Consider the following 22,816-nt stretch of genomic DNA (forward strand, 5'->3'; position numbering starts at 1 on the left):
AACTATTATAAATGATTCCGAGATCCAAATTCATATTAACTCGGGCACGGTGAGCTGATTCATCCCTTATCTATATAACTCGGTGGATTAACTGTTAATCGATTCTACTTCTAGAACTCTCGGTCGATAAAAATTACTCTAATATTTATCTTTAGTCCAGAACACATGCGACTACGGTCACGAATACTTCCGTTGAGCGCAATCCAAATTTCGATGTGATAACTTCTTATTACCCACTTACCCATCGTAACAAGCTTAGCACCTCGGTGAGCCGAGCCTACTTCCTCATGAAATTGGGACTCGTGGTTTCTACTACTTGGTGAGGTGAATCCTCAATTATTATTTAGTGAGAGGTCTTGTCAATTTATTATCTATCACGTTTTAAGTGAACTAAAGCGGTGAACTACGATAATTATAATTGACACGGTCGATGACTCGATATGATATGCATGTGTTGTTATGGCAATTTGGCAATGCATGCAACACATTAAAAGAAATGCAACGCAATAATAATAAATTCGTAGTATGGCCTTCCTAAAATAGAAAATCATATAATCTATTGCATATTCGGAAACCAACTCCTTTGGTCCCTTGAATCTTCAAGTGGCACGCCTCTCAAGAGCACCGTCTTCATCGTAACGCCTTTCCGAATGGCACCGTCTTGAAGAAACTCCAGGATTACAAATAATAATAAAAATACAAAGTTATTCCTATTATACATTTTTAATATGAAAAACTAGTAAAATTAAAAGTGATACGAGATCACATTAAATTACAACCAAATCAATATTCCCTTTCATTACGGGTAATATCGATTAAAACTAAGGCCATACTAAGATAAAATTACATAATTCAAAATTATATAAATAAAAGACATTCAACAATTAAAATATGCAACATTATAGTATGTATCTATCATGCCAAATTATGTGCCAAATCGCCCTATTTAACTCATATCGTTTATATAACCCGGTTTTATGGAAATGCGTGATAATAACTTCTTAAAATCACAAATCAATACTTAAATCACATTTAAGCTGAAGTTAATTATCCTAACACTCTTACTACTCAAAAATTAGTGATCACTCAATTTTTGACAATAATTCAACTTGATTTAATTTTATGCTCATTTTTTACCTTAAAATCATAACATTTATGAAATAAATCCAAATTAAATTACAATAATTTCAAAATTTGAATTTTAAATTTTTAAACATTCTGAATAACTCCATGACACTCATAATGTCAAAAATAATTGTTAAAATTTTTGAATTTATTTTAAGAAAATATAGGCGCAATTTATCGGTTTTATCTCATAAAACATCTAAAGTATCCAAAAATTAATCCAATCAGTTTTACAAATTTAGATCTGATAAGTGGGATATTTATGCAAACTAAAATAATTTTCTCACGCCATGTAATTCGTTTTAGCTATTTATTCTAAAATAGTCACTATTTATGCCATTTTTACACTAAAAATTCATAAATCATGCAAAATGAAATCATTTCATCTCAAACTTTACATACAGTGTGTAAATCATGCATGTGATAACTTAATAAATTCTCATGGCCTGGTTCGAAGTTTAACTATTTTTAAACATTTTACCTCTTTTAATCCATTTTTATCTCGTAAAAATCATAAATCATGCAATATTAATCAAATTAATACTATATTTTACACACAACTTGTAAAATATGCATATGAGGTCATATAAAATTTTCAAGGTCAGAGACTAAGTTTAACCATTTTTAGTCATTTAACCTCCATTTATGCCATTTTTATCACATAAAAATCATAAATCATGAAATATTAATCACATTAATATAATATATTACAAAAAATACATAAAATATCCATGTGAGGTCATACTAAAAAATCACGGCCACTAGTGAAGATTAACTTATTTTAGTGAATAAAAGTTCATTTTACTCATAAAAATGTAATTATTTTACTAAAAATCATAAAAATGAACAATAAATTACCATAAATCATAAAAATGACCGAAAAAATTTTTAGGACCAGAATATATAACATGCATCATGGTTTCGTGACTTACTCTTATAAATCACAAATTTTTAGTTTTAATTAAGTTACTTTGAACTCGGAAAAACCAAACCGATTATGCATGCAACATCCTATGCTCTGATACCACTTGTTAGGTTCATATACCTATTATTAGACTCTTCTAATAGTGAACTAATTAACTTCTTAATATTTGTTCTTTAGATCTAGTGCATGCATAACAAAATAAGAGATTAATAAAGAAAAACAATGTCCCTTACATTGTTATATGGATCGAAATATGGGCACAAATAAGGTCACCTTCCTCAATTGTTCTTGAGCTTATAATGGTGGATGATCCTCCAAAAATCCCAATGTATAGATTCTCCTTTGATTGCACCCAAGACTAATCCCTTAAACTAGTATACTAATTAACTAGATTAATACACTAGTACCCTTAAAATTAATTCTAATAATATACTTATTACTACACTAGTAACCTTATTTTGATATTAGAATTGATGAACAAATTCTTGTTTTCTAAAACTTGTTTTAGAGAGAACTAGAGAGAATATGGAGCAATTTTTGCACGTAAAAATGAATAAATGTTTTGCTACTAATTAAGAGAACAATTCTTTTATAGAAAGAGGAGGGAAAACCGGTGGTGGGGGAGGAAAATGCCAAGGGGTGGCATCTTTCTTTTTAGCTTTTGTACTTCATAAGGAGTAGATGTGTAAGGCCATCATGCATACGCATGATTAGCTATTTTATCAAATAAAAATAAAACAACCATAATCCATAACTACTCCCTCCATATTTCAGTCCATTTCACTTAAAATGGACTACCATTTTATTTTGTCAATTTGTCATTTGTCACACAATATGTCACATGTAGTATGTTACATATTATTAATTAATTTAATGCATATTTATCAAATAAATATCATTTTATAAATTAATTAAATCACATACAACAAATTGACTAGTGATACTTGATCACATAAATAAAATAGGTCATATAATTATAATTCACAACATCTTATAATTATAATTAACCATTCATTCTTACCCCTATTGTTTCTCAAACAATAAACAATTTTAGTAATAAAGTATTTCAATTACTAAAATAAATCTTATTTAATCCCATTACAATAAGATATCAATATTCTCTCTCACAAATGAATTGTTCAATTTTAAGGAATTGATTAACTTGTATCGTAATACAATTAATCAATTTTTCTATTAAGGGAACTGTCCTTTAGGTGTGACCTTAAGGGATCAACTGACCACCACAGCCAAACGACAGTAATGTCAAACTCTTGTTAGCCAATCACTACCGATTAATGATGATCAGTTGACTATATAATGAATCATCCCTTACGTATTCTTAATATGAGATTTAAACATGTGATCGCACTATTATTGAGGGCACATATTCCAACAATCTCCCACTTATCCGAGACAAGTGTGCATCACCAATTCTCTTGTCCTATTACAATCTCCCACTCAATGCAAGGTGTCTCGCAGGTCGTACATGCATTTGATCATATCTTGAGTGGTTTCGTCGATCTGGAGAGTAACTGTCTGACCGGAATTATCTACCATAGATACTTTCCGAGCGTGGCCACGCATTTGCAATTCACTACTCCTCGAGTGGCCTTGAGATTTCAAACAATCCTGACAAGAGGGTGGAAAATTCCTATCGCACTATTCTCTTTGCTTAGCCACAGTTCGTCATAACCCAAAATATACTCATTTTACCTCAGTTACGACAGTCGTAGAGCATAAATCAAAGCCAATCAGAAATTTGTGCCAACTTGGGCGAATAGTCTCTAGTCAAAAGAATTGACTCATAAGAATACTATATCAGCTCTTGCATGGACCAGGCTTTATGAATTACCAGAACTCTATAAGCGGTCACTGCCCGATAGAGTGTCTCATACAGTCTCTCTATGTGATAGACTAGTCATCCCATGTGACTCTATGGCACTTGAACTTGCCATCAATCGCATCACAATCTAGTCACTTTGAAACGTCACCTCATATAAGTAACTAGGGGCGAATAACATGTCAATCCAGTTCACTTTAATGAGGTTCAATTTGTCTCTACAACCCATTTGGATTTAACAAAGTAATGGGTGAGTTTAATAAAACTCAAACGATAAATGCGATTATCATATATGAATAGTCAATACTCTATTACTACTTCATATCTTATAATATATAGTGTACCTTTTACACTTGTTGAAATGCAATAAAAGCTTGGCAAGTGGATTTACCATATATCCATATATTCCAACTTTATCAATTGTTATTTCCTTTTTTTCAATGTTATATCCAATAACATGAATTTATCTAAGTATATGTCTAGTCTTCTTACCAGGCTTGGGCTCTTTAACTTGAAAGATGCTCCCACTTTTATCGCATAACTTATGATAAAGTCAATGTAGAGGGATTCACTCTTAATCCTTATGTTGACCATATTTGTCACAATTAACATACATTGCTTTTGTAGAATTTGCAATGCACGAAACTAAAACACTTCTCTAGTTTCTTACTCCTTAGTCAACAAAATTAGCCTAGGATTTCGACTAATCCTTTTCAGTTTGGAAACTAAAGCTAGTGAAACCATTCAACACATAACTTAGTACATCATCCAGACATATGAACAAATCCACAATTGTTCTTTAAGTCTTTCACAATACCATCTTATGAATTAACTTGTTATTGACTTATTATGCTCCTAGCATATGGTTCATCATAGCTTGTGCGTCTGTTGGCATACATGATCATTCTAATGGCGGAATCATTAGCAATCGATTTCATGTGATCAACAACTTAATAGGTTCAGTGAACGACTATGACTCGATCATAGTAATTCCACTTCCATCAACATGAATAACCCATTCAACCTTTTTGATGTTAAACAGATACGAAAGATCTTATCCTCGTAAGACTCACAATTCTATGCCAAAATTCCCTCACATAGATTCAAAAATCTAGAATACTTTGCACCCTTTCCTAGTCTTCCAATCACTCTTCACAAAAGAGAGCATTGGTACATTATTCTCAATAAGTAATATGTCATCAACATATAAGACACGGGAAAAATAATTCTAGCTCCCACTTAACTTCATGTATAAACATGATTCTTCAATCATGTGAACAATACCATTCTCAATTATCACATGAACGAAAAGTATAATCCTTTAATGCTTGCTTAGGACCATTCTAGGATAACTTAAGAAGGCTACGCATAATATGTTAGGATTTTTAGATCTTTATCTAAGTTTTTGTGTTCCAAACACATCCTTCTCTAAATTCCCATTTTAGAAAAGCGAATTTTTAATATCATTTGCCATTCTTCATCAAAATGAAATGCGGCAATTCCTAACATAATTTATCTTGATTAACATCTTCATGTCAATCTATGCACTTTGGTACTCTAAAGCTTTATTTACCTTTAAGGAGACTCTCGCCTTAAAGTAAATATACTCTTGAGTAACAATTTTTGGATTGTAATGATATGGCTCGTATGTAACTAGGTCGATTTCGGACAAGGTCATAATACCATTACTTTCGCAAAGCAACATTTTAACAACAAGACATGTGTGCCAAACTCCCACTGAGCTATACTCCCACTCTATCTTTATAGATTATAGTTCCATTACTTTCTCAAAGTAACACTTTAACTATAAGACATGTTTGTGACGATCCAATCTACTCTCACTCTATCTCTCAGAAATACATCTATCTTCTTGAGAGATAGCTTTGGGAGTTACAAACATATATATGGTGGAGTATTGGAAGTTTCGCTATATTAACGCATTAGCTCATAAAAGACCAGCCCCATCATGGCAGCTTGATTCATGTTATATGCGAATCTGATCCATGTCAATTTTTAAATAGATTCTCTATTTCAGGTATTTCCTGGTTGACAATCCGCTTAGAATTACGTGTCCGTTTTGGATTGCAAATTCCCAAAATTGAGTTCGGTAACTCAAACCGAATCATATTAGTTTGATCTTATGGGTAGTGACACTAGGTCATAATCCATATTTAATAAATCAAATTCATTACTTAGATCTTTGCCACTACGATCGGATCGTAATGCTTTAGTACTTCGTTTAATTGGTTCTCTACATCATTTAGAAATTTCTCAAATGCTTCACTTTATATTTGATTAAGTAAATATACCCATATCTACTTAAATCATTGGTAAAAGTGATAAAGTAATCATAAATTCCCCTTGCAGTGATGCTCATAGAACACATACATCGGCATGTATTAGTCCCAACGAATCACTTGCTCGTGTCCCTTTACCACTAAATGAAGTACGAATCATTTTGCGAAGAAGACCAGATTCGCATATACCATATGATTCTAAATCAAATGGTCCATTAAATCTAGTCGACACTAGCCTTTTAATGCGTTTCTCATTTATGTGACCTAATCGAAAAAGCCAAATGTACAAATCATTTGGATTACGAGTTATGAGTCTTTTGGATTTGTATGTTAATAGATATATTTAGTTGAGTTGTAAGTGTCTAAAACATGAATACCATTGATAAAAGTGGCTTGGCTCACAGCCATATCATATTCAACAAAGTACAACAATTGTTTTTAAAGGAAAAAATCCTTCTATGTCTAACATAGAAATGGTAATAATGTTTTTGGACAAAATGGGTACATAATAACAATTACGTAAATTACAACTCAAAGCTATTAGGTAAAACAAGTACATAAGTCCCTTTTGATGTGGCGGCCATCCTAGCTCCGTTTCCTTATCGGAGATTTATATCACTCTTGTTTAGCTTTTCCACATTTCCAAGCCCCTGTATACAATTACAAAGGTGAAAACCAAAACCGGTATCCCATACCCACGTTGAGGTGGATGTATAATTTATATCAATAACAACGATTTCGGAAGAAATAGTACCAAGTGGAGTAATTCTCTAATCGTATCATTGTCATACTCGGAGCACTTTTCATCGAATTATTGGAGCCATGAATTAATGGTGATTGGTGTAAGTGTATTAGATGAATCCATTGCGAATAAATAACTACAAAAATGGAAATGAAGGAAATAATTAACATCTATCGTTTTAATAATACTTGTAAACATTTTAAACAAGTTTTAAGCATTTATATAGTGACCTCTACCCAACTATTATAAATGATTCCGAGATCCAAATTCATATTAACTCAGGCACAGTGAGCCGATTCATCCCTTATCAATATAACTCGGTGGATTAACTGTTACTCGATTCTACTTCTAGAACTCCCGGTCGATAAAAATTACTCTAATATTTATCTTTATCCCAGAACACATGCGACTACGGTCATGAATACTTCCGTTGAGCGCAATCCAAATTTCAATGTAATAACTTCTTACTACCCACTTACCCATGTTGGAATAAGTGTCCTCCGACAATAATGTGATCACAACTGTTAATCATGATGATCACATATTTAAATCTTATTTTAATTGTGGGATGTAATAGTTTACAGTCAACTGGTCCACACATATCGGTAATGATTGGCTGACTAGAGTTTGACATTACTGTCGTGCGACGGTGGTGATCAGTTCATCCCCTTAGGTCATACCTAAAGGGTGACGCTCTTAATTGATTATTTAATTAATCGTATGTCGATACGAGTTAATTAAATTGCTTAAAATTGACGGGTGATTTTGTGAGTAAAGTTAAGGTGTCTTATTGTAATTTGATTAAATGAGATACGGTCTAAGTAATCGAATTGTTTTATTACTTAGTGATCGGTCCGTTTCGTGTTCACAATTTAATAGATGTTGTCGTTGGGTCACGTCCGAATAAAAACACAATTTATAGCTTCACAAACAACTCTACAATTAGTAAAGAGGCAAGTAAAGGTCGGATCCCAAGGGACGGGAATTGAGATGAGATTTCTATTGAAACTAATGGTGTCTTAGGGGTGTCACAATTTGGGTTGATGTAGAAGGTCACTAACTAAATAGCAATGAAAGTAAATAAGCAAGATGAATTAAGAGGGTTGTAAACAATTGATAAAAAGCACTAGGGTGTCATGGGGTCATAGGGGAATCATGGGAATTTATCATACAAACATGTTCTCAAATTATAAGCAAGCAATTATTATTGTGATGGATTGAGTTGGGTTATATCTTACAATCCTAGGAAAGTTTGGGTCCCGGAGCCGAATCTATTAGATTGTACAACACCTACAAGTCGACTTAGTGTTCCCTACTCAACAACATGCATGGTCTAATGAGACTCGAGTTGGTTTATGTCTTACAAGTCTCATTGAAAAGATAGGTGATGGGTAAAAAATGCAAGGATTCATAGGCTCACATTTCATCAAACATAACATGTGCATGAGTTGAGATCAAAACAAGCAAGCAAATAAACCATAAAAGCATATTAATTTAAGCATGAATCATTCCCCATGTTGGTTTCCTCTAATTACCCATTAACCCTAGCTAGGTCACTACTCACTCATTATCATGTTGATCATGCTAGCAAGGTTGTCAATCATACCAACAAAAGGAAACATGATGAATAAATGAAAGTAATTAACAATAATTAAAAAGGGATTAAGAGAATTATACCTACTAGTGATTCCAATAATAAAGCAAAGAATAAAAGAAGTACTTGATGCTTGATTGAGAGGTTGTCAATCTCCCAATAATAACCCAAATAATCTTCAATTACCCAAAATAAAGGATGAACAAAAGAGAGATTAAGGAAATAAAACTTGTATTAAAACTTGATTAATTGTTGATTACAATACTAAAGAGAGATTTGATTGATATTAACTACTCTAAATATTGATAAGAAGAACATGCTCTTCTAATTAGACTAATGAGGTATTTATAGTGGAAATTAGGTGGATGCATTAGGGTTAACTAAGGGCTAAACTAGTTATTATACTTTTTAGATTGAGCAGGGAGGAGCCGGTATTTTTCGAAGGAAGGGCTTCTTTCTTTGTAGCTTGGAGAAGACGAAATTTCGCTGTACTGGAATCCGTGCGTATTGGAGTCGGGACGGGCGGATTCAAGCAGGGGAAGACGGGCGTCTCCAGGGGAATCCGGGCGGATTCTGTGGCTGCTGTCCGGGCGTCTTTGAAGGAAGACGCACGGATTGTGCTTAAGGAGGACGGGCGGATTCAGGACAATCCGCTCGGATTGTAGCTCAGCACGGTTTCTTCTTCTTTTCTTCCCTTTTCTTCATAAAATCCTTGGGGATTTCCTCGGAGATGCAAGGATCCTTTCTCAACATTGCTCATCTACTATAATATGTACAAAGGCCTTCTAATCTTGTCTCTCCTTGATGCTTGTTCATTGAATTCAATCAATTTAGTCTCGTTTTGCCATGAAAATGCAAGATTTGCACTCCTTTCCTACCAAGGGATCAAAATCTCAAAGAATATGCAAAACAAAGAACTAAAGACAATAAATGACCCAAATATGCACTAAAAAGCATGGGAACAAGGCTAATTCGGGGGTTAAATATGCGCTAATTATGGTCACATCAAATATCCCCAAACCGAACCTTTGCTCGTCCCGAGTAAAGAGGTGACAAAGACTAGGACCATTATTTAAACTAACCTAATAACATAGCCGATATGAGACAATTAGCGGGTCTCACTCCGCCCCTTCAACTCACAACAAGACAACCATGAGGTAGGATGCCTTCTTGTAAAGCAAGGTGGGTCTTGCCAAAATGGCGACACATGCAAACATTAAGCACACAAAATCAAATAATGGATGCATCTACAATAGGAATAGCCACTTCCTCATCAAGTGGCGGGGGCAACCAAGAGAGAACAAATTTAAGAGCATGTAATCCTTCACAAATACTAGTTCAACAAATTACTAAGGCTAAGAGGATGGCACTTAATCACCTCCAAATGGTGTTAAACTAGACTACTTTCGTCCTCAATTTCCAAATGCTTTCGTCAAGAGCGATCGGATGGTGGTGAAATGATGATCTCTATGATGCTAGTAGAATATGATATGACAAGTCTCGAATTCTCTACAAAAGTAAAGGTCATGGATCGTCCAAAGCGCGACAAAGTGGTTTGACAAAAGGCTTTTTGGGAATGAAATGCTCAAATCTTTATAAACAAGGGTGGATATGACTAGTATTCAAAATTGTCCTCATTTAACTTTCACATTTCAAAAATTTAAGATGGGGTTTGTCCCTTCCGGGCTAGTGTCTTTTGCTTTCGCCAATCGCTTATTAGGCAACCGATTAACCTCTAGACAATAGCTTTTCGGGGTGATAGTCACTCTGTCTCTGGGCGGTCGAATTCACAACCGTGTGGAGGCCCAATTCAATGGATCCCGCTCCAAAGCACATCGAAGTGGTACGCCTCCATCAAAACAACTAAATTTCTCAACATTTCAACATTTCATAACATTTGAGGTTTCCTTGGCAATAAATTACTTCCACATGACAAAATTCTTTGAAATGAGCACTTCAAGCTTATTGATAGAAAATATTTTTGGGTTGCCTTACCACAAGGTCAATCAAGGTCACCTAGACAAGTTAACCAAGTCCACATCGCATCACGGGGTTGGATAGGTGACTCACATGCAAACCCTTGACTAGGCTTTGGGTCATGGGTCAAAAGACACTAGTATGACACTATCTAGGGTGTTTTACAACCATTCTAGTAGGCAAAGTCTTAAGTTGAAAAAGTATTTGTAATGGCTTAGTTGCTCTTGTCAAAGTTCTCAATTAGGCACTTTTCAAAAAGTTTTATCTAAATGCAACTACATGCCATGATGCAACTAATATATACATCCTAATGCAAGTGATTCTATCAACTAATATGACATATAAACTAAATGCAAGTCCTAAATACACATTGTTATACCGCATCAATCAAAATAAAGCCACATAGTCATTAACATAAAGAGGAAAAAGGAGATTGGAAAGATCATACCATGCGGTCTTCATGATCCTCATGTCTCGGATGTGGCGTAGTCATTCAATGTGAACGAGGATAGAACAAACACAATATATACAACAATATATACAATATATATATAACTACACTACAAAAGGAATAAACATGTTTTTGGGTTTTTCAATTTTTAAATTTTTATGGTTTTTTGAAATTTTTCAATTTTTTTGGATTTTTGAATAAAAGTTAAGTTAGAATTCCCCATCCCCACACTAATATGGGCATTGTCCTCAATGGCCAAAATGATGGGAAATTATGCAAACATGATGCATGATTTCTACACTAAATGCAAGCTACACTAATCTATACTACATGATGCATGGTTTTTGTTTATGACGGAGAGGATAATTTAAATTACCTCCCGTTGTGTATGCATTAACTTCCCCAAACCGAACTAGACATTATTGCTAATGTCCAAGGATGGGTGTAGTTCATGCACACACTATGCAATGCATGAAACTAATTTTGTCAATTTGGATTTTGAAAGGTGGGAACAATAAAATGAGAACACCTCAATGGTATCGAGGTGTGAGTCCTCAATGGTGCTAGGACTACTCCAACAATGATCAAGATTAATAAAATACAAGTTAACAAAACACAAACTTCTTTTCATGAAACTTTAAAATTAAAGAGGGGAGATGAGGAAACTTCACTTAAACTTAGGTGGGTGCCTCTCGCCCGCTCCACCTAGCTATGACGTAATCCTCTAGAGGTCGGCATCATCTCCTTCTAGATCGCTATCCCATATCTTCTTTGATGCATCACTCAAACTTGGGTCCATGAACTCATCCTCTTCACTTTCAAGCTCCACCGTATCTCCTCCACAAGAATTGTTGCTTCCCTCCTCTTGTCTCCCGTTTCCTCCTTCATTTGCTCTCTCCTAATTGGGGAAGAGTAGGTCCATTTGAGCCCATGAGGGAAATGCTCCTTCCTCACTAATCTTTCCCTTTTGAACCATATCGTGGTATTGAGGATAGAGTGCATAGTAGATGTCCACGTTGGTTTCGTATTGGCGGTAGTGCAAATCTTGTAAGATTCCCGTGACAAAGTCGTCACGTTGAAGGATTAAGCGATTTGGATGGTTGTACGGTTGGTAAGGAAATGGGTAGGGAGGCACTTTGATCTTGTCATCTCGGGATTGTTCCTCTTGTTGTTGTGGTGGTGGATTTTGAGGTGGTGGTGCTTAACTTGGTTGGGTTGGATTTGGAGGGATGAGGTAGGATGGAATTGGAGACAAATGTCCTCTTCTCGGGGAGATACGTGGTAGGTCGTTCATTGGTAGATATATCGGATCGCTTCCTTTTGTTAACCACTTGATCCGCTTATCGACCCCCTCAAGGGTTATCCAATGGTGATCAATGAGAAGAAGATCTTCATTTATCCTCGTGTTTCCCAAAAGAGGAGCATACTCATTATTCTCATTGAATCTTGGGTTGAAATGCTTTGCAAGCCTAGTAATGAGTCCTCCATTCACAATGTGTTTCATTCCATCATCGTCACCATTCCTAAACTTTGCCCATTTCTCTAGTAATACTAGAGGTGCATTGAAGTGGTACACATTTCTTCCTTGAATATTGAGGTAGGACTCCATAAACACAAGGTCTAATTGGTTCACTATGGCCGGATCTCGGCGGGCAAGTAGAGTGCCCGAAAGAAATCGATAAGTAAGCCTTATGATCGGATTTTGGATATGAAAAGCGAGGCATTCCTTGGTGTGTATGAAATCCCGGCCGGTCATGGCCCTCCACAAAGGTTCAACACTATACTTCTTTGGCTTCGATGTTCGGGTAGGCGAAACATAGAGACCGAGTACATTTGCGAATTCTACAAGGGTCATCATCCTAGAAACATTCTCCAACCTAAACTCTATGTAAATTGTTTTGTTCAAGGTTGTAATCATCAAAAAGCTCAAAAATTCAAGCACAAGAGATCGATATAAGTTTGTTCATACATGCGAAAAAGGGTTGAGAGACCAAATACTTCAAAGAGAGCTTCCACTTGGTGATAAATCCCAAGTTTCCTCAAGGTAGCATGACATAAAAACTTAGTGGGAAAAATATTCTTACTTAGAAGCCGGTGGAAGACTAATCTTTGTACATCATTGACAAATTCCACATTTGAGAAGTCATCAAGCCTTGTGAGATCTACAATTTCTTCATGCTCCCTTCTTAATGTGTTGACATGGGAGGTAGAAGAACTTCCCCTCATCCTTGGTCTCCTCCTATCCCTAAAAGAGGATCTCTTTGGTGCCATTCTTTGATTATAGAGCTGGATTCTTTGATTTGTGAAGAAATAGAGATGCTCCTTGTTGATTGAGTGTTGCCTTTGGAAACCCTAGAAAATTGGGGCTTTTTGATTTTTGTGGGTTTAAGAGTGATTTGGATGTGCTTGGGAGTCATAAGGAGGTGGGTTTTATAATGCAAGTGGAAGGAGGAGTGATGTGTCACTAAATGTGTGGTGGGGTGTAATTTTAATTAAGAAAAGACAGGTCAAATCACCGTGAGAAGACGGGCGGATTCGAGCAGAAAACGCTCGGATTCAGGCTCCTCGGGACGGGCGGATTCTGGGTAAGACGCCCGGATTCTTTCACAGCTAAATTTCCAAAAATATAACGCCACAAGCCGGGCATCCCGAGCATGAAACGCTCGGATTCTTTTCTATCGGGACGGGCGTATTCTTCTGAAGACTGGCAGATTCCTCTCCAGGAATTTTTCTTGAAATGCACAGGTTGAAAGACGGGCGTCTTTCTACAAAGACGGCCGGATTCTTCAGGACGTGCATTTTCCCTTCTGGGACGCTCGGATTCTCCTTTAGTCCAAAATCTTCAGATTCTCAGCGTAGCAGGTGACACGGCTATCGCAACCCTATCAAAGATAAAACCTAACGGTCTCAACTAAAATGTAGTAGAGGCAGTCGAGTATTGAATCCACAGGGTGGTAATAATGTAATTATAGCTGTCTAATTCTAATCCTACGGTAATAATTGGGGGGGTTGTTTAAATTTGGTTCTAAACTACGAGGTTTGAAAAGAAGAGAAAAAAAATAAAGAACAGTAAAGGCAATAAAAACGGTTAAACTATCAAGAAGAGAGGGACATGTCGGGAATTCGGGTCACTACGGTAGTCCAATGACTCAGCTGTAAATGATTCAGATGAACTAGATGTGAGACGGATGTTAAAAGGTCCTTTCGGTCCACTTTCTATCCTAAAATACCACTAACTTAACTTTCGTCCTCATTAGGGTAGTCCACTGTTTCTAGCAGGCCTATTTAGTCCAATCTTTCGATTCAGGATTAATTTTAGCCAGATTAAAGGGTGACATAGAAGCGTGCACTCAACTAGGTCAGAAATTACAGATAAATTGCTATAGTGACAGAGTCTCGTAATTAATTCGTCTAATTCATTCACTACATCGTCGTTTTTATACCGCAGATCCCCTAATCCCAACATGAAGGGGGTTTAGCTACTCATATTCTTAATTAAACTAACAGCAATTAAATTCCCAGCAGAAAACATAATGAAATAACAATAAATTGCAATAAGGAAAATTAGGGCAAAAGGAATAGTAGCACAAACAAGAAATCAAAGCAACCAAATGATTATTATTAATAAAGGAAGAGAAGGAATTACAATCAATGCGAATCCGGCGTAAAGAACAACTGAATCCGAGTAATAATAATCCCAAAATAAAGTAGCAGTGAAGAGGAATAAAAGTAACGTAGTAAAAGTTTTCTACTGTCAAAGATAGAGTAAAAGATGATCCTAATTAACCTAGTAAAGCGTGCTTAAATAGCAAACAAAACAAGTTTATGCGAAATAAAACATCACGCTAAGAGGATGGCACTTAATCACCTCCAAATGGTGTTAAACTAGACTACTTTCGTCCTCAATTTCCAAATGCTTTCGTCAAGAGCGATCGGATGGTGGTGAAATGATGATCTCTATGATGCTAGTAGCATATGATATGACAAGTCTCGAATTCTCTACAAAAGTAAAGGTCATGGATCGTCCCAAGCGCGACAAAGTGGTTTGACAAAAGGCTTTTTGGGAATGAAATGCTCAAATCTTTATAAACAAGGGTGGATATGACTAGTATTCAAAATTGTCCTCATTTAACTTTCACATTTCAAAAATTTAAGATGAGGTTTGTCCCTTCCGGGCTAGTGTCTTTTGCTTTCGCCAATCGCTTATTAGGCAACCGATTAACCTCTAGACAATAGCTTTTCGGGGTGATAGTCACTCTGTCTCTGGGCGGTCGAATTCACAACCGTGTGGGGGCCCAATTCAATGGATCCCGCTCCAAAGCACATCGAAGTGGTGCGCCTCCATCAAAACAACTAAATTTCTCAACATTTCAACATTTCATAACATTTGAGGTTTCCTTGGCAATAAATTACTTCCACATGACAAAATTCTTTGAAATGAGCACTTCAAGCTTATTGATAGAAAATATTTTTGGGTTGCCTTACCACAAGGTCAATCAAGGTCACCTAGACAAGTTAACCAAGTCCACATCGCATCACGGGGTTGGATAGGTGACTCACATGCAAACCCTTGACTAGGCTTTGGGTCATGGGTCAAAAGACACTAGTATGACACTATCTAGGGTGTTTTACAACCATTCTAGTAGGCAAAGTCTTAAGTTGAAAAAGTATTTGTAATGGCTTAGTTGCTCTTGTCAAAGTTCTCAATTAGGCACTTTTCAAAAAGTTTTATCTAAATGCAACTACATGCCATGATGCAACTAATATATACATCCTAATGCAAGTGATTCTATCAACTAATATGACATATAAACTAAATGCAAGTCCTAAATACACATTGTTATACCGCATCAATCAAAATAAAGCCACATAGTCATTAACATAAAGAGGAAAAAGGAGATTGGAAAGATCATACCATGCGGTCTTCATGATCCTCATGTCTCGGATGTGGCGTAGTCATTCAATGTGAACGAGGATAGAACAAACACAGTATATACAACAATATATACAATATATATATAACTACACTATAAAAGGAATAAACATGTTTTTGGGTTTTTCAATTTTTAAATTTTTATGGTTTTTTGAAATTTTTCAATTTTTTTGGATTTTTGAATAAAAGTTAAGTTAGAATTCCCCATCCCCACACTAATATGGGCATTGTCCTCAATGGCCAAAATGATGGGAAATTATGCAAACATGATGCATGATTTCTACACTAAATGCAAGCTACACTAATCTATACTACATGATGCATGGTTTTTGTTTATGACGGAGAGGATAATTTAAATTACCTCCCGTTGTGTATGCATTAACTTCCCCAAACCGAACTAGACATTATTGCTAATGTCCAAGGATGGGTGTAGTTCATGCACACACTATGCAATGCATGAAACTAATTTTGTCAATTTGGATTTTGAAAGGTGGGAACAATAAAATGAGAACACCTCAATGGTATCGAGGTGTGAGTCCTCAATGGTGCTAGGACTACTCCAACAATGATCAAGATTAATAAAATACAAGTTAACAAAACACAAACTTCTTTTCATGAAACTTTAAAATTAAAGAGGGGAGATGAGGAAACTTCACTTAAACTTAGGTGGGTGCCTCTCGCCCGCTCCACCTAGCTATGACGTAATCCTCTAGAGGTCGGCATCATCTCCTTCTAGATCGCTATCCCATATCTTCTTTGATGCATCACTCAAACTTGGGTCCATGAACTCATCCTCTTCACTTTCAAGCTCCACCGTATCTCCTCCACAAGAATTGTTGCTTCCCTCCTCTTGTCTCCCGTTTCCTCCTTCATTTGCTCTCTCCGAATTGGGGAAGAGTAGGTCCATTTGAGCCCATGAGGGAAATGCTCCTTCCTCACTAATCTTTCCCTTTTGAACCATATCGTGGTATTGAGGATAGAGTGCATAGTAGATGTCCACGTTGGTTTCGTATTGGCGGTAGTGCAAATCTTGTAAGATTCCCGTGACAAAGTCGTCACGTTGAAGGATGAAGCGATTTGGATGGTTGTACGGTTGGTAAGGAAATGGGTAGGGAGGCACTTTGATCTTGTCATCTCGGGATTGTTCCTCTTGTTGTTGTGGTGGTGGATTTTGAGGTGGTGGTGCTTAACTTGGTTGGGTTGGATTTGGAGGGATGAGGTAGGATGGAATTGGAGACAAATGTCCTCTTCTCGGGGAGATACGTGGTAGGTCGTTCATTGGTAGATATATCGGATCGCTTCCTTTTGTTAACCACTTGATCCGCTTATCGACCCCCTCAAGGGTTATCCAATGGTGATCAATGAGAAGAAGATCTTCATTTATCCTCGTGTTTCCCAAAAGAGGAGCATACTCATTATTCTCATTGAATCTTGGGTTGAAATGCTTTGCAAGCCTAGTAATGAGTCCTCCATTCACAATGTGTTTCATTCCATCATCGTCACCATTCCTAAACTTTGCCCATTTCTCTAGTAATACTAGAGGTGCATTGAAGTGGTACACATTTCTTCCTTGAATATTGAGGTAGGACTCCATAAACACAAGGTCTAATTGGTTCACTATGGCCGGATCTCGGCGGGCAAGTAGAGTGCCCGAAAGAAATCGATAAGTAAGCCTTATGATCGGATGTTGGATATGAAAAGCGAGGCATTCCTTGGTGTGTATGAAATCCCGGCCGGTCATGGCCCTCCACAAAGGTTCAACACTATACTTCTTTGGCTTCGATGTTCGGGTAGGCGAAACATAGAGACCGAGTACATTTGCGAATTCTACAAGGGTCATCATCCTAGAAACATTCTCCAACCTAAACTCTATGCAAATTGTTTTGTTCAAGGTTGTAATCATCAAAAAGCTCAAAAATTCAAGCACAAGAGATCGATATAAGTTTGTTCATACATGCGAAAAAGGGTTGAGAGACCAAATACTTCAAAGAGAGCTTCCACTTGGTGATAAATCCCAAGTTTCCTCAAGGTAGCATGACATAAAAACTTAGTGGGAAAAATATTCTTACTTAGAAGCCGGTGGAAGACTAATCTTTGTACATCATTGACAAATTCCACATTTGAGAAGTCATCAAGCCTTGTGAGATCTACAATTTCTTCATGCTCCCTTCTTAATGTGTTGACATGGGAGGTAGAAGAACTTCCCCTCATCCTTGGTCTCCTCCTATCCCTAAAAGAGGATCTCTTTGGTGCCATTCTTTGATTATAGAGCTGGATTCTTTGATTTGTGAAGAAATAGAGATGCTCCTTGTTGATTGAGTGTTGCCTTTGGAAACCCTAGAAAATTGGGGCTTTTTGATTTTTGTGGGTTTAAGAGTGATTTGGATGTGCTTGGGAGTCATAAGGAGGTGGGTTTTATAATGCAAGTGGAAGGAGGAGTGATGTGTCACTAAATGTGTGGTGGGATGTAATTTTAATTAAGAAAAGACGGGTCAAATCACCGTGAGAAGACGGGCGGATTCGAGCAGAAAATGCTCGGATTCAGGCTCCTCGGGACGGGCGGATTCTGGGTAAGACGCCCGGATTCTTTCACAGCTAAATTTCCAAAAATATAACGCCACAAGCCGGGCGTCCCGAGCATGAAACGCTCGGATTCTTTTCTATCGGGACGGGCGTATTCTTCTGAAGACTGGCAGATTCCTCTCCAGGAATTTTTCTTGAAATGCACAGGTTGAAAGACGGGCGTCTTTCTACAAAGACGGCCGGATTCTTCAGGACGTGCATTTTCCCTTCTGGGACGCTCGGATTCTCCTTTAGTCCAAAATCTTCAGATTCTCAGCGTAGCAGGTGACACGGCTATCGCAACCCTATCAAAGATAAAACCTAACGGTCTCAACTAAAATGTAGTAGAGGCAGTCGAGTATTGAATCCACAGGGTGGTAATGTAATTATAGCTGTCTAATTCTAATCCTACGGTAATAATTGGGGGGGTTGTTTAAATTTGGTTCTAAACTACGAGGTTTGAAAAGAAGAGAAAAAAAATAAAGAACAGTAAAGGCAATAAAAACGGTTAAACTATCAAGAAGAGAGGGACATGTCGGGAATTCGGTTCACTACGGTAGTCCAATGACTCAGCTGTAAATGATTCAGATGAACTAGATGTGAGACGGATGTTAAAAGGTCCTTTCGGTCCACTTTCTATCCTAAAATACCACTAACATAACTTTCGTCCTCATTAGGGTAGTCCACTGTTTCTAGCAGGCCTATTTAGTCCAATCTTTCGATTCAGGATTAATTTTAGCCAGATTAAAGGGTGACATAGAAGCGTGCACTCAACTAGGTCAGAAATTACAGATAAATTGCTATAGTGACAGAGTCTCGTAATTAATTCGTCTAATTCATTCACTACATCGTCGTTTTTATACCGCAGATCCCCTAATCCCAACATGAAGGGGGTTTAGCTACTCATATTCTTAATTAAACTAACAGCAATTAAATTCCCAGCAGAAAACATAATGAAATAACAATAAATTGCAATAAGGAAAATTAGGGCAAAAGGAATAGTAGCACAAACAAGAAATCAAAGCAACCAAATGATTATTATTAATAAAGGAAGAGAAGGAATTACAATCAATGCGAATCCGGCGTAAAGAACAACTGAATCCGAGCAATAATAATCCCAAAATAAAGTAGCAGTGAAGAGGAATAAAAGTAACGTAGTAAAAGTTTTCTACTGTCAAAGATAGAGTAAAAGATGATCCTAATTAACCTAGTAAAGCGTGCTTAAATAGCAAACAAAACAAGTTTATGCGAAATAAAACATCACGCGGGCTAATTAAAGCCCAAACCCATAAAAACCACTCGATTGAGTGGATTAAAATCACTCGATCGACCAACTCTTGAGCAGAATCCACTCAATCGACCAAATAGTTACTCCATCGAGTGACAGGCCTTACTGCAAGCTAAGGATCGAGTGGAAAACCACTCGATCGACCAAATGGGGGTGTAGAAACCACTCGATCGACTGGTAAACAGCTCGATCGAGCACTTTTTCTTCATTTCAGCTCACGTTTTCACCTTTGTGCCTCGTAATGCGTGCCACGACGCTTCCAAATGCAGTATCTCACTCTGGAACAATCCCGTCTCCTCTGAATGCATGCAAAAAGGACGAAAAAGGGTACGACTCCACTACTCTTGCGTTCATTTCTACAAAATAGACAAAACGAACCAAAGTAGCCAATTCGGGGCAAAATACCATAAAAATAGTATAAATATGCATGGAAAATACGTGCTGAAATAGGCTAAAAAGACTATACATTAGGCACGTATCAAATCTCCCCAAACCGAACCTTTACTCGCCCTCGAGTAAACTCAAAACTAAACTAATGGAACGGAAATGATAACTCAGAGCTAGCTTAACTTGTCGACTTGAACCAATTTAATGCAACAAAAATTAACAGTTAAGGCTAAACAGTCAATACGCAAACGAATTATAAGTTGTTCAGAAATATAGGTGACCTATCGACCATGCAAGACCAACAAAACTGGACTCTCACGTGGTCACTCTTCTCTCATGAAGCAAAGGGCAAATGTTATATGTAAAAGAGAGAAGAAAAGACAGTCACTCACCTAACTGCGGCCTACATAGCATGCATGCAACAAAAATGAAGGACAATTCAAGCACTAATGCACAAATTCCAACCGATAATGTCCGTCACAGCCGAGGGTTTGCAAATAATATGGGAATAGTGAGGTTCAGGTGAGAAAAGGCAAAACAAGTTATGGAAATGTGGAGGTAGAAGCGTCAAGCTAGTTCCTAACAGAACCATAATGAAACCATCCGGATCTCAACTGACTGAAAGACTAAGTACAAGTGCCCTTCATTTGGCACAAAACTCACTAGACTCGAAACACAATCTCCTCAAAAAAATATGGGATAGAACGGAGGAGTTAGACGGTCACAACCTTCCTTTTTTAAACACCGTCTTAAATAACTAACTGAAACAAACAACCCTTTTCGATTGTACATCTTCGAACATCTTCTCAACTCTTTTTTATTTTCACAATCTCTCTCTTTTTTTTTTGTTTTTTTTTGTTCACTGTACACGTGAATTCCTCATTTTTTTCATTTTTCATTTTTTTTTCTTCTTCTTTCTCACGTTTTTCTATTTTTTTTTCTTCTTTCTCACGTTTTTCTCTTTTTTTTTCAATACTCTTTTTTTTTTCTTTCTTCCTCCATACTTACACCAACTCCAAAACAAGAAACACAGACCAAATTGCAAGGGAAAAATATACCGCAGAAGAACATACTAACTAGCTTGACTAGGCAGGCTTAGTTTGGGATGTAGCTAATGGGTCAAAAGGCAATTTTGGCTTAAATGGAGCTAAATGGGTGTAAAGTAATAAGAAAGGGAAATTTGCAAGACCCTCCCTGCATGTGACACCAACCACAAACCCGAATATGTGCATTTGACAAGAAATTGAATGTCATAAATGTGCAAATGAGATGAACATGCTATGCAAGGAGTACTACTCAAAATTCCTAATGAACTGGTCATGAATGTCGCCAGTTATGGCTCTAAAAACTCAGAATTTTTAAGTAGTTTGCCAATTTATAGGTCAAGTCTAAACAGTCAGCTTATATTTGAACAGAAATTCGTAGATTATGCGTATGCCAAAGCTAAAAACTATAAACAATGTGCAAGGCTCAAGTAAATTGACAAGTTATAGTGCATTGTCATCATGGGAATCTACCGTTCCTACTCAACCTATATGCAGAAATAAACGTGAAATTTTTTTGAATTTTTGAAATTTTCTAATTTTTTTTTTTTTTTTTTTTGGATTTTTGATGGAAAATAAAGAACAATGCAAGCTGGAAAGTAAACGTGAATGCAAAAACAAATGCAGATGCAGACTCAAAAGGAAGCAATACCCTCCCCAAACCAAAATGGACAACGCCCTCGTTGTCCTCCAGCATACACCAGCAGAAATATAGGGGATCGGGAATATACGACCTATAAATAAAATAAAAGCAATAAATAAAGGAGACAAAATAAAAGAGTAAGAAAACATACAAAACACGAACTTCCCCAAACCAGCCAGAAAACTGGGGAAGTGAGTAGACCAGTAGCTACTCGTCGTCGTCGTCGTCGCCATCTCCCTCACCCTGATACTCCGGGTCTCTCTCCTCCTCTCTCCTCCTCCGCTCCTCAGCGCGAGCTCTCTCCACCGCCACCTCTGGGTCCTCGCTCTCCTCCTCGTCCTCGACACCGGTACCCCTCGGTGGGTACCGGAAGAAGGAAGGGTATGGCCAACCCTCGGGGATCGGTCTGTGTCTCCGCAAGTGGTACTCGTACAGAGGGTGTAGGGTCAAAGCTAAGTCCCTCTCCATACGAGCCTGACGCTCTGCAATCTCAATCAACAGACCGTAAACTGCGCCCCCTTGGTCCTGGACCGCGGCGCTACAAAGGAGGAGGTGGTCTAAAAGTAGCCGGAAGACCGGCTCGGCTGTCTCAGTCGGTGGGAGGTGGAGCGGGAGTAGGAGTAGTAGTAACAATGGGAGTAGGGGTCGATCGGGAGTAGCCGTGGAGGGCCGGGTACTCCCGAAGGTGCGGACCCTGTCCGGTCTCAACTCGCCGCTTCTTGGCACTGCATCGAGGGTGGTCGAGGCCGGAGTGGAAGGTAAAGTAGAGGCAAGGCATGCGAGACGGTGGCCCTTTACCACCGTAGGTAAGGGTCAAGACGGGGAGACTGTCGCGGGTAAGTCGGCAGACAAGGAGCCGTCAATCTTCCAAGTCTTGTGGTGCCGGGGTCGCCAATGCCGAGAGAGCATGGCATCCAGACTCAGTAACCTCTCTCCCGTGAGGTACTGTAGGTCACGTGGCCAGGTGGGGAAAAAGCGATGGGCAAGAATGGTGGCTATGCCACCGCAG

Source organism: Silene latifolia, chromosome 2 (genome assembly GCF_048544455.1).
Source record: "Silene latifolia isolate original U9 population chromosome 2, ASM4854445v1, whole genome shotgun sequence".
Classification (NCBI taxonomy): Eukaryota; Viridiplantae; Streptophyta; class Magnoliopsida; order Caryophyllales; family Caryophyllaceae; genus Silene; species Silene latifolia.